Source organism: Phragmites australis, chromosome 24 (genome assembly GCF_958298935.1).
Source record: "Phragmites australis chromosome 24, lpPhrAust1.1, whole genome shotgun sequence".
In the NCBI taxonomy this organism is placed as follows: Eukaryota; Viridiplantae; Streptophyta; class Magnoliopsida; order Poales; family Poaceae; genus Phragmites; species Phragmites australis.
Window position 1 is genome coordinate 13200374 of NC_084944.1, and position 12033 is coordinate 13212406.

Genomic DNA, 12033 nt, shown 5'->3' on the forward strand with positions numbered 1-12033 from the left:
CACAGTTGACAACGACACACAATTTGACTCCAAGCCTTTTAGACAATTCTGCGATGACCTCAGCATCGAATTATGCTTCATTGTAGTTCGACATCCTCAGTCCACCAGGGCCATCGAACGGGCCAACGACAACATTCTCTCCGGCTTAAACCACCGACTCATCGGCCTAGCTCGTGGCTTGTGGGTCGAGGAACTCCCCAAGGTTTTATGGTCCATCCGCACCACTGTCATGCGAGCCACAGGGTTCACCCCTTTCCGCCTCCTATATGGCGATGAAGCCATGACCCCCACCGAGGTCAAGGGATGCTCGCTCAGGGTGCAACTTCCACAAACTACCGGAGAAAGAGAACTCTCCCTCGATCTCACCGAAGGAACACGGCTCCGTGCCGTCGAGAAACTCGATTAGTACATCACAAAAACCAAGGCCTGGTATGATCCTAAGGTTGCACCATGAAACTTTGAACCTGGTGACCTAGTACTTCGACGTACCCTGGCTCCGGGGAAACTGCACAACAAATGGGAAGGCCCATACCTGGTCCTCAGGTCTAACAGGTCTGGCTCCTACCGCCTGGCCAACATAGAAGGAAACCCCGCCAACACAGTTGGAACGCGGAGATCCTCTGCAAATACTATGTGTAGGGGCCCCCAGGCTCCGCCCTCTCCAAAGGTCCAAGACAAATAAAATCATAGATTACCCACCCACAAATAACCACCTTACCTAGATGTATTACCTCCCATAAAACACCTACCCCACAAAAACAAACCCACACATAGCCTATGAAGACCCTCTAGCATCTTGAAGGTATTGCCTCCGTGCTGAAGGGGTAAAACCCTCTGGTATCTTGAAGGCACTACGTCTGTGTTGAAGGGGTAAAACCCTCCGGCATATTGAAGGCACTGCCTCCATGCCAAGAGAATAAAATCCCTCCGGTATCTTGAAGACAGTGCCTCCGTGCCAGAGAAGTATATCCCTCCTCCATCTTTACGGCCTGGCTGACCGACGTGGCGGAGAGGCAAAGACCGCTCCAACATCTTGAAAGCTTAAGCCTCCGTGCTAGGCAGGCATATATCCCTCTACCATCTTTAAGGTTTAGCTAACCTACGTGACGGAGAGGCAAAGACCGCTCCGGTATCTTGAAGGCATTGCCTTCATGCCGGACAGGCATAAGACCCTCCGTCATCTTTAAGGCCTGGTTGACCCACGTGGCGGAGGGATAACCTCCCCGGCATCTTGAAGGTCTAGCCTCTGTGCCAAAAAGGGTTCATACAAAGTATTGATCCTCTGGCACCTTGAAGACTAAAATTCTTCGTGCCAAAATCATCTCATCCCTACAACATCTTCCCTGCTCACACCTAGAGCTACGCAGTACCCCTCGGATCTTGCACCCCACGGCCACTAACAAACCGCAAAATGCGAAGGGGCTGGGATAGGGGCACTGGCCAAGCGTTGATACGATAACAAAGCATTGATGCGATAAATTATAAAAACACAAAAAAAACAAAGCTAACACAATGCAAGTTTATTCATAAACGACATACAAAGAGTTTGCGTTCAGCTAACCGCTATACATCGAAACTATGCCTAGCAAACTTGCTAACCTGTTACGCCTCCCTGGAACACTACGGGAGGATGAGGGCGCTCGACCACCACGCCTCCTAGAAATACCGTGGGACCTAAAGGATTGAACCCGGTAACTACGCACAGGGGGTCGACGTGAATCCCCTCCAAAGAGGGAACCACTGTTGAAGGCAGATCCCCCTCGGCCTCACGAAGACGAAGACTCCGTTGGGAAGGGATACGAGTCAAAGGCTGAGAAATCCAACTCGTCCTCCTCCTGCTCTTTCGGCGGGGACTCCACAGCCTGCACCTCCTCCACCTTCACCTCAGCCAGGATAGGCTCAAGGATTTCCGAAGGCACCATTCCATCAGAATCCCGGGGGAGGATAAAGCGTTGAAAGAAGCGTGAACCGACAACCTCCCGGGCCATTCGAGCTGTACAATAGTCATCCTTTGCAACAAAACATACATCTGGAGTAGACACAAGGGGGTCCTCTGGCTTGACCTTGACCAAGACATTAGCGGCCACCTTTAGATCCACGCGCCCCTCGGAATCATGGGGCATAACAAAGTGACTCCGATGTCGGACAGACGGAGTGGCCCTGGATGCTCCAGACACACTCGATCCCTCCCTAGAGGCACCATCCCAGATACGAGCGAGGCCCCCTCCGGCTTCGGGCCACTACACCTATACACGCAGATCAGGCTCTAGTTAGCCTCAAAGGCATGAATACTCCAGAACAACACAGGTGAACCACAAGAAGGCAGACATGACTCCATTTAGATAAAAATAAAAGCCCAAATACATAAAGCAGAAGGGGGGTAGTCAACATACTAAGACTTTGACCCCTTCGGAAAGAAATAAAGCAAAAAAATAGACAGCCTGCGATAGAGCTACACCTCCGAGGCATCCACACACGAAGACTGCTCCTGTGGAGCAACAACGCGGAGCAAGAGGCCTCTAGAGGGCCGCAGTGCACCTGCAGGCTCTGAATGAAGGGCTGGACCTCCCGACAAAGAACCCGGATGAAGACCTCCCGGGGCACCTGGAGTCACCTGACCTGCCATGTAGCGCAGCGTCACGCTCCAGCCGTGCCTCGCCCATAAGTTATGATGAAAGTTCTCCAGAGCCGCGCGAATCTCCACCTAATGTGCCTTGTGCTGAAAACCCTCGATCATGGAGTCTGACACCTGCTGCTTAAGTACTTCAAGAGGACCAACCCCCGCTTGGTGCAGCAGGGTCAGCTGGAGCACCATGGCCACGCGTGCGCTGGACCTCGCGTATGTCTCCGCAACTCTAACCATGACCTTAGCGACAGACCGAGCTAGAAGAGCGGCATCACCGACGCCTCCGAGTTGATAGGTAGTGGTAGACATAAGGCCGCTCAGGGCGTTGGAGGTGATCTGGGCAACCTCCGACGCAAGTGCAGCTAACCGCTGGCACTCTGAGCGCAATGCTCCCTTCGTTGCTTGAAACTCCTTCAGCTCTCGCCGCACCTTGCCCACCGTGGCCTGAAGGGTCTCAACATCACCTTCGGCCAACACCCGGGCCGCATTGGCCGCATTGGCAAGCTCCCTTGCCTCTTGAATGTCTTCGACAGCCTTTCACGCATCAGCCTCCGTGCGCTCCCGTTTCAAAACCTCCTCCCACCGGATACCCTCCTCACGCTCACGGAGCACCATCTCCTCCTGAAGATGACCCTCCTAAGACTCCACCTACTTCTGGGCCTCCTCCAAGGCCTGACGAAGGCCGTCAACCTCGTCACGGACCGTAGCAAAGGACTAGCACCCCCCATCTCCCAGTGCTCTCATGAAAATTACTTCTTATGAGGCACAATAGAAGAAGGAAAAGGACAAAATAAGCTATTCAGAACCAGACACTGGACCCGGTAAATCATGACTAAACCACTGACCTGCAGGGCCGTTGCTACCAGATGCGCCTCCACTTCCTCCTAAGGATGTTGGGCCAACGATCGCTCAACCTCTCCACTCCGGAGAAGAGAGGAGGCCACGACGAAGGCCCTTGATGCCTCCAGGCGCAGTGTGATGTCATCCATAGTCAATACCGCAAGGCTGGGCCCCCTTCGGCCATCATGGAGGGAGCCCTGGTGGAGGGCACAGTGCCCCTAGCACCGACCGCTAGGGCCAAGTCACCAGCCGGCTCAGGTCTCCGTGGAGACGAGGCCATGTCTCCGAAGGCAGCTTTCGGCGACACCTCCGGAGGAGTTCTCGACCCCTGCCGGGGCTCCCCAACCTCCGAGGGAGGAGTCGAAGACACATCCACCTCGGCGGTCACTGCAAAATACCAAGAAACACAAGGTCAACATCCCAATACATGACCCAAACAAGATATAGCTAACGAAGCAACGACGCCTCACCAAGTCCCTCAAACCCTCTCATAGAAGGGCTTGTAACGTCATCGATGTCCGAGTTGGTGAACTCAAAATCATATTCCCTGGAGGCCATGCCTCCTCTCCGGCTCTAGCCATGGTCGACAATGTCCGGATAGGCCAAGCCCTTTGCCCAGTCACCACCATCGAGCCGACCCTCACTTCCAGACAGGTCGCCCGTGCTCCCGGCCTGCCTCTGACGCTTCCTACAGACTAACGGCACCTCAGAGATAGAAGGCCACCAGGCCCGGAGCAGTTTCACATGGATCGTAGGAGCGACGCGCACTCATTTCCCGGTAGCCTTAGGCTCCGATAGATCCCGCCACACTGGAGCCCCCACTCTGAGATAAAAGAAGATGCGGTTGTACCATTCCCAACTCTGTGTCAGAGCCTCCCGCCGCTCCTGCTCCGCATTAGTAGGTGGGCCCAGGATCACTTCGAAAGACAACTCTCTGAAAGGAAAAGGTAGCTCACATATATGAATCAAAAACCAGGCAACAAAGAGGACTCACCAGAGCTGACTGGGGGGGGGGGGGGAGTACACCTTCGGCCACTCTTCCGCACCTTGCTCGAAGGCACAGTCCCAGCCCATCTGAAGGGGCCGAATGCACAACATGATGAACTCCTCCACGAGATCATGCATGCCCATCCTTTCAGCCACCCTCTGGAGAAGGGCCAGATGCGAAGCAAACTGGTAGTCCATGATCCCCGTCTCCGGCTTCAGAACATACGCGATATCTCGATTTGTGGAGAGAAGGGTGGATGCGAGGCCAATGTTGTAGTAAAACTATCGCTGCAACCAGCTGGTATACCACCGACCGTCAATAGCCTTCGCCGGGAAAGCATCACGATATTGCGACGGTATTTGGAAGTTAACACTGCTAAAGCTAAGGAGCCTCTTCGTCCCCTCGCCCTTGATCATCTTCGACTGACAGTTGGCGAAGTGGAGGGCCGCGAAGAAGTCCACCCTCCCTTCACACCCCCTCCGCCCGCATGGCCCATTCAAAGGTGACCAGGCAGGCGATGGCGTTGGCATGGAGCTACGAAAGCTCCACGTAGTAGTGGTGGAGCACCTCCTCGAGCAGCGGAGCCGACAGAAAGCCCAAGCTCACTTCGAGGAAAGCCTCGAACACCACGACTTCGTGGGCTAGAGCCTCCCGGACCTCCTCATCCAGCGGAGGCCGAGTGACGGCTCTAGAGGGAATCTTCCCCTCCCTAACCATCCGGTCAAGCTCCTCATCATCGATGGTAGACACCCCCATCCCGGTGGTCTGCTGGGGATGATTTCTGCTTGTGCGACGGAGCTCCACCCCAGGCGGTGGCCCCATCAACAACAGAGGAACCGGTGTCACCTGAGGCCCCCCCGCTGTAGCCACACCAGCAGTTTCACTCGTCGCCTGAGTTCCTGCTCCACCCAGGGCACTTGAGCCAGCCATACAGGTCACAGGAAGATGGTGAAAGGCACTGTGTGGTGGAGAAGAAAGAAGAGCAGCAATTGACAGACACACGCTCAAAGCAAGGACAACTGGAGGCAAAGGGCAGACGAGAACAAGGCGCAAGCAAAAAGGCCGCTCAGGGTAATCCCTCCCCTTATAAAGGCAAGGGAGAGATTAAATCCCCTAGAAAAACGAGCGTATGCCCTATCCCTTTGCCGGCCAGGCCATAATCATGGGGGAGTGCAACTGCCCCCCCACGACCCCAAACCACAAGACGCCATGCGTCCCGCATCCGCCTGGCAAGGCGTAATTGCGCCTTTCTCACAGGGTGCATTCAATGCCCCTTGCCACCAGCGTCATCGAACGAACAGTTCAGATCAGGTGGATCGAATCTTCCTAGGCAAGCCAAGTGATATTAGGGACCATGAGCCATCAACAGCAAGCCAGGGATCGCTGGAGGCCCTGCTCCGAAAGAACCGTGGACCCGACCGCTCTGCTGGCCTCCCTCACAAGGGGCTACTGTTGGGGATCATTTTTCAGGACCCCCGACGGCCCCTTGGCTTAGCTAGCCCATGCCTCCTGAAGGCTACTTTTTGACTTCTGGGCTTCGGAGTGACCACTTCCTGGAGCCATGACTCTCGAAGCCTCCATCTCTCGGAGCCATGCCTCCCAAAGTCTCTATCTCCTAGAGCCATGCCTCTCGAAGCCTCCATCTCCCGGAGCCATGCCTCCCGAAGCCTCCATCTCTTGAAGCCATGCCTCCCCCCGGAGCCCCTGTCTCCGGGGCTCGAGTAGGCTTCCCAAAGGCTACGAGGTAAGCCATTGGGCCTCATGAAAAGATCTACCAGAAGAGGAACGCTGGTCATCCTTTGCCTGCAAGAAAGTGACCGACATTAAGTACCTAGGCTAGTGGGCGCCGTCCTGACACCCCAGTACAATGGAGGTTATCCTGACACCCTTGACAGCGCGGCGCCAGGCCGCAATTGGCGATCGGCTCACCCCTCTGGGTATAGGCACTACAATAGTTACCATGGTTGATATTTATATTCTATGTAGGGTAAAAAGTATTTATCCAGGATAAGGTCATGTACTCAGCCAGATCCTGGATATTTTGCACATAGCGGTAACTTGTACGCTAAGCTACACACAACCCTATAAATAAGGGGCCATGGTCATCTGAGGAGAGGAGAAAAAAGGAACATACATGACACAGAGGTGCACAAACACAAAGTCACGCTATGATACTCCCCTCAGACCGATCTATTTTTCTACTATCAATACATTTGTGGTGTTCATTCCTCTCAAACTTCGTCTCCAAGCTTGAGTCTCCTCCTTAGAAGAAACTCTCACTGTACTTGCTGGGCCAAGACGAACTCTTGCTCCAACACTTAAGGATTAGGTCGGAGGCCTAGGTCTTTCGATCTCTTTGAGGGTGTGTGTATATGATGCGTAAATGTGTATGAGCATGAGTAGTATAAGTGTGGTGTGTTAACCAACACTTTTAGGACCGATATCTAAAATAGTATTTTGACATATTTGGTAAAATTAGTTAAAAATCTAGTAGAGGCAATGCAATTTGTCACCTAATGTAGCATAATATGGCTTCGTTGCACCATGTAGCACAGAAATGTCCTAGTCAATTGGTTAGCTTGCCTGCATAAGAAATTAGAGGTATGTGATTTGATCTTTAGCACCACAATATCAGTTTAACCATGGCCCAGTCCAATATTTTCAATACTAATGTCTGTGATAGGAATATGAGCTAAGAGCTAGAATGAACTACGAGAGATGCAAACTAAATTTGATGCTTCTCCTACACTCTCTTTGAGTTGAATGGGGGGTTGGAGTCTAGAGACTGCAACTCAGACTAAACATCCTGGCTTTTTTCTCTTGGCTATTTTGGAGCTAACTTCTTCATATATAAGCTAGGATCTAGAGCACAAAAAGCATGAGCTTGGTAACAAGGGTATAATATTCCAACAATGAATTTCTATCCGCAAAAATAACACCACATGGCGGTTTACTTATGCAACGTGCTATGCAAATTTTTAACCAAATTGACAAATAAGATTGGCGATGAAACAAGGTTTGCCAATGGGCAAAAATACGATATAAGGTTGAATAATCGGTGAATGATTACAAGAATTGGATTAAATCTACTAATAAACCAAAACCACTCCTACCACAAAGAGTAATGTGCAGAATAGGAATTATTAGGTGGTGGCTGCATTCTCAATTAGTTTGTCCTAGGACAAACTGGTACAATAAAACCTTTTCACATTTTCTCACACAACTTCTATATCCCTTAAATTCAGTGAGGTTCAAAATTTGGACGAGGGGTCTCAAGGTTGTAATATTGGTTCTTTTGGTTGGCCGGCCAAAATATGGAAACATGGACTAAACAAGGCTTTGCTAAATGCCAATGAATGTTCTCATTGCTTGGATAACTAATGAATCAATGTTGGTAGTAGCATATCAATTCTAGCAGAAGCAAAACCCCGACCTCTATGCACTACTAGAAATCCCGAAATTCTCCAATACTTCAAATCATTCCCCAACGATGGTAGAGTGAACATAGGGAAAGATTGTGCCCCTACGCTATAGTAGAAGGAACACAGGTAAAGAAAGTCATTACCTATGCTATTGTGCATTTTGTAGGGGAACTTCGGAGCATGGCACCATGTGGAGGCCAAGGTGGTAACTATCCCTACAATGGATGCAAAAACGTAGGGAAACAAAATTTTCTTTTTACACCATGCACCAGCGCCATGTAAAGAGCGGGCTCGCAAAATTGATCGCGGCCTCCACAACGTCTAAGTCCCAAAACCCTATATCCCCCTCCCTCCTAAATTTTGCCTCCCAAAATTCACCGACTGCCTCCTCCCTATGAATCTCGCCCAAATCGAGCGTGTCCTCCCTCCTAAATCAAGTTCTCCTCCCTCAAACACCGCTTCCTTTGTCCTAAATCTTGCTTCCTCCATCGTAAATCGAGCTTGGGAGAAGAGGAGATGTATATCCAGAGAAGAGCACTGCCAAGGGTGGGAGAGGAGGAGATGCATCCACCAGGACCGAGAAATGGTACTACATATGTAGGAAAACTCTTTCCCTACTATTTTCATGTCTTTCCCTAGTAAAACAAGCTCTAGGGGAATTTGGGTTTTCTAGTAGTGATGGTTAGTTATAAAATATGATACTACATATGTTTTCTAAATAGACGTCATTCTAACATCTTGCATAAGAAACATTAAAATACAAAAAGATGACCATACCATTGTCGAATACAAGGGCCAAGCCAGGCCTTGGCCAGCCAGGGCTAGATCAAGCCTTGGACATTGGAAAATGGACAATTATAATCCTTGTATAGTTCCATATAATCACTAATTATCCAACCAAACCATAAATGCAACTTCTTTTGCTTTGAAGTCCAATGAAACTATACAAAAAAAAAGTTTTTCTGTGCTAGTAACAATGTAAAAAAAGAATTCCACGTGCAGGTTTTGATTCTCAAACTATTGTTGGTAACGAAATGATAGACTAGGATGGTCAAAATTGTTGTTATATTGCTACCATGCTACGTTATTGTGTAACTTCCATATTTTGTTGTATTGTTGAACACTGAGTTTCAAATCACTTGGAAGTGGAAGCGAATAGCTCAACAGCCGCACTCCACCACCACCAAATCAACCCTTCTTGAGCCCTCTGCTCTCCTATGTGGCTCTGCGCTGCAGCACCTTCTTCCTCAAATCCTTGCTCAATTTAGATCGATCTTGTATGCCAGATAGCTCCCCCAGATTCCATCACCCCCTAGTGCTCGCTGCTTAGCAGCCCCACTCGCCTCCGCCTCTTCCCCTGTGCGCCGCGTCACTCCTCTCAGTGCTCTCTCCTGTAGTTTTCTTCTTTAGTTTCCTTGAAATGGTGTAGGTGCGATGCCTTTTTAGCTTTGTTCTCTCCAAATCGCTCTCCAATCCCCCTGCAAATCCATCCCAATTTCCACCCACCACAAACTTCTTTGCTGCCCCTGTGATGGATTTTGTTGAGCAACCTCGCATAGTTAGCAGAGACATATCCCCAGATGTCCTAAAATCCACCTTTCAAAGCCTAAATCTGTCCCAAAAAGAAGAAGTTCAGATCGACATTGAAGATCAAGTTTAGGAGCAAATCTCTACTCCTTTCAACCTTCTTTTCAAAGTCAGTCCACTAGATGGACCAGCATCTAGGAATATATCTCTCAACACCTTTGAGATAACCATGAGAGTTGCTTGGGGTCATTGTTTCTACAAATTTGCTCAGATCATTCCCAACCTTTTCAAGGCACATTTCAGGGAGGAAGATGATCTCAAGTGGATATGGTAGAGGCAACCATGGATAGCAAAAAGGTAGACTATGCTAATTGAGTGGATTGATCCTAGAGGAGGAACACCAACTGAATCATTTACATTCATATACTTATGTTATAAACCACTGGTGAAGAAGCTAATTGAATCAATCGGTGACAAAGATGAATCTTTAGTTCTCTCAGAGAACACAATGTTTAAGCCTCATGATTATGTTGTCACGAGAGTTATATTAGATGTCAAGAAGCCTTTGGTTGATAGTGTCACCATCAACATATTGGAAGAAAAGAAAATTAAAGTCTATGTGCATTATGAGAAGCTTGTCAAAGTCCGCAATTTTTGTGGCCATCTCTTTCATAATGTCTTAGCTTGCTTACAAAGGCAAGCTAAGACCCTATTTGTTTGGACTTCTGTTGGCTTCTATTTCTTAGAAGCCAGAAGCCCAAACAAACAACATGCTTTTGCTGGCTTCTAGCTGTAGTTTCTAAGAAGTAAAAGTAGTCTTTACTACTGTAGAAGCCATAGAAGCCAGAAGCAGTATTTTGTTGGCTTCTACTAGGAGTAGGCTTCTAGAAAAGCAACAGCTTATAGAAGCCCAAACAAATATGGCCTAAGTCATATGGAAACTAAGTTCCAAGTAGGCAGCAAAAGTGCTAGAAGATATATGTGGGAAGTGGAGACCCAAGATTCAGAAATTCCAAAAGAAGCAAGAGAGGTGAGAGGATCAGGAATGTAAGTCTCAAAATGCTTATATCCAGTCCTTCAAAGATTATTTTCAGAAATGTGTTTGTTCATCAAGTTCATCCCAAGTACTTGATCAAATACGGAGGAGTCTCGCAACCAGCTAGTTAGCAAGCATTTAACTCTAGTACCTGCTGCCCTACCACCTCAATTGAACATGTCTGAGCAGGGCACGAATCAGAGCTACCAACAGTCTCTAGGAAAGTCCAGGCAAGAAGACCATAACCATAAAATGCAAGGAGAAGAAAAAGGTATGATAATACCCAGTACCCCTCCAATGCAAAGCTAGATGTCATATAAGAATGAAGCACATCAGTTTGAAGGAGGATTTGTGGCATCGCAAAGGACAAAAGTTTTCAACTATTAGGCTCACCAATTTCAAGCCCAACAACAGCTGCAGTCTTTCTCCCAACTTCAGCAGTGGAAACAACATGTGAATCCCTCTCTATACCAAGGCAATCAACAATACAATATACAGATTGCCAATCTACAACCTATTGAAGTAGATTGCCACAAGCTAGAGAATCAGGCCGCTGCAACCCCACAAATGTATCTCCTTTCTCCTCCACAACAAAGCTCATCTAGTGCTCCCATGGAAGAGAGCCTCAACATCAATCAAATGCACTTGAGATCCCACAATGGAGCAAACAGTACAATAAGACAAGATCATATAATAACTCCAACAGAAGAAATGCTCCAACCCCAGGTATGCACCAAACAACAAAGAGACAAGGATCCCCTCTTACCTAGCCACTTCCAAGAAACCCTCTAGCCCATCCATCTACGGGCGGAACCAGGCCCGTGATAGGCTAGGCTTTAGCCTGAGGCTTAGACCTAAATTTCTATTGGTTTTTACTGTACAAATGATAGATTTTTAAGACTCATCCCAAATTTGAATGGGCCAGGACAAGGCTTGGCCCATGGCTGATTCCGCTCCTGCTCCCATCCATTAATGCATCATACCTCACCTTGCATCCCCTTCTTCCTCTCCTCCCGCAACCTCAGCTCACTTGCCACAAAACACATCTACCCCTCAAAATCCTCCTTCCCGGAGAATGCACTGCTACAAAAGCCTTCTTAGTAGGTGGGATGGGGTAGGGAGGCTCACAGTGGAGATGATAGTAAATGTCTGCAACCTCAAACTTAAGACTTGCACGAAGAAGCTCAAGAAATTATTGCTCCAAGTGCTCAAGAGTTTGTTGTAGCTTCCTCTTGCTCTCTTGATGGGGCTATGGCACTAGCCCTTAAGGCGCCATGGGTGCCATGAATCTCCTTTCATGGAACTACCGAGGAGCAGGTGGCTCCCTCCACAGTTCTAAGATGTGCCACCTGAAAAGGCTTATTGCCTCCACTTTATCTAAGGTAATCTTTATATCAGAAGTTAAAACTAATAATTCCCTAATGATCCGATTCAAAACTTTTCTATGCATGTTAGAAGTTAAAACTAATATTTTTTCCCTAATGATCTGATTCAAAACTTTTCTATGCATGTTAGTTATGTCGTCTCTGCTGATGGTATCTCTGGTGGCTTATGGCTTTTGTGGTTTGAAGATGTTGACATAATAGTAGTCAGA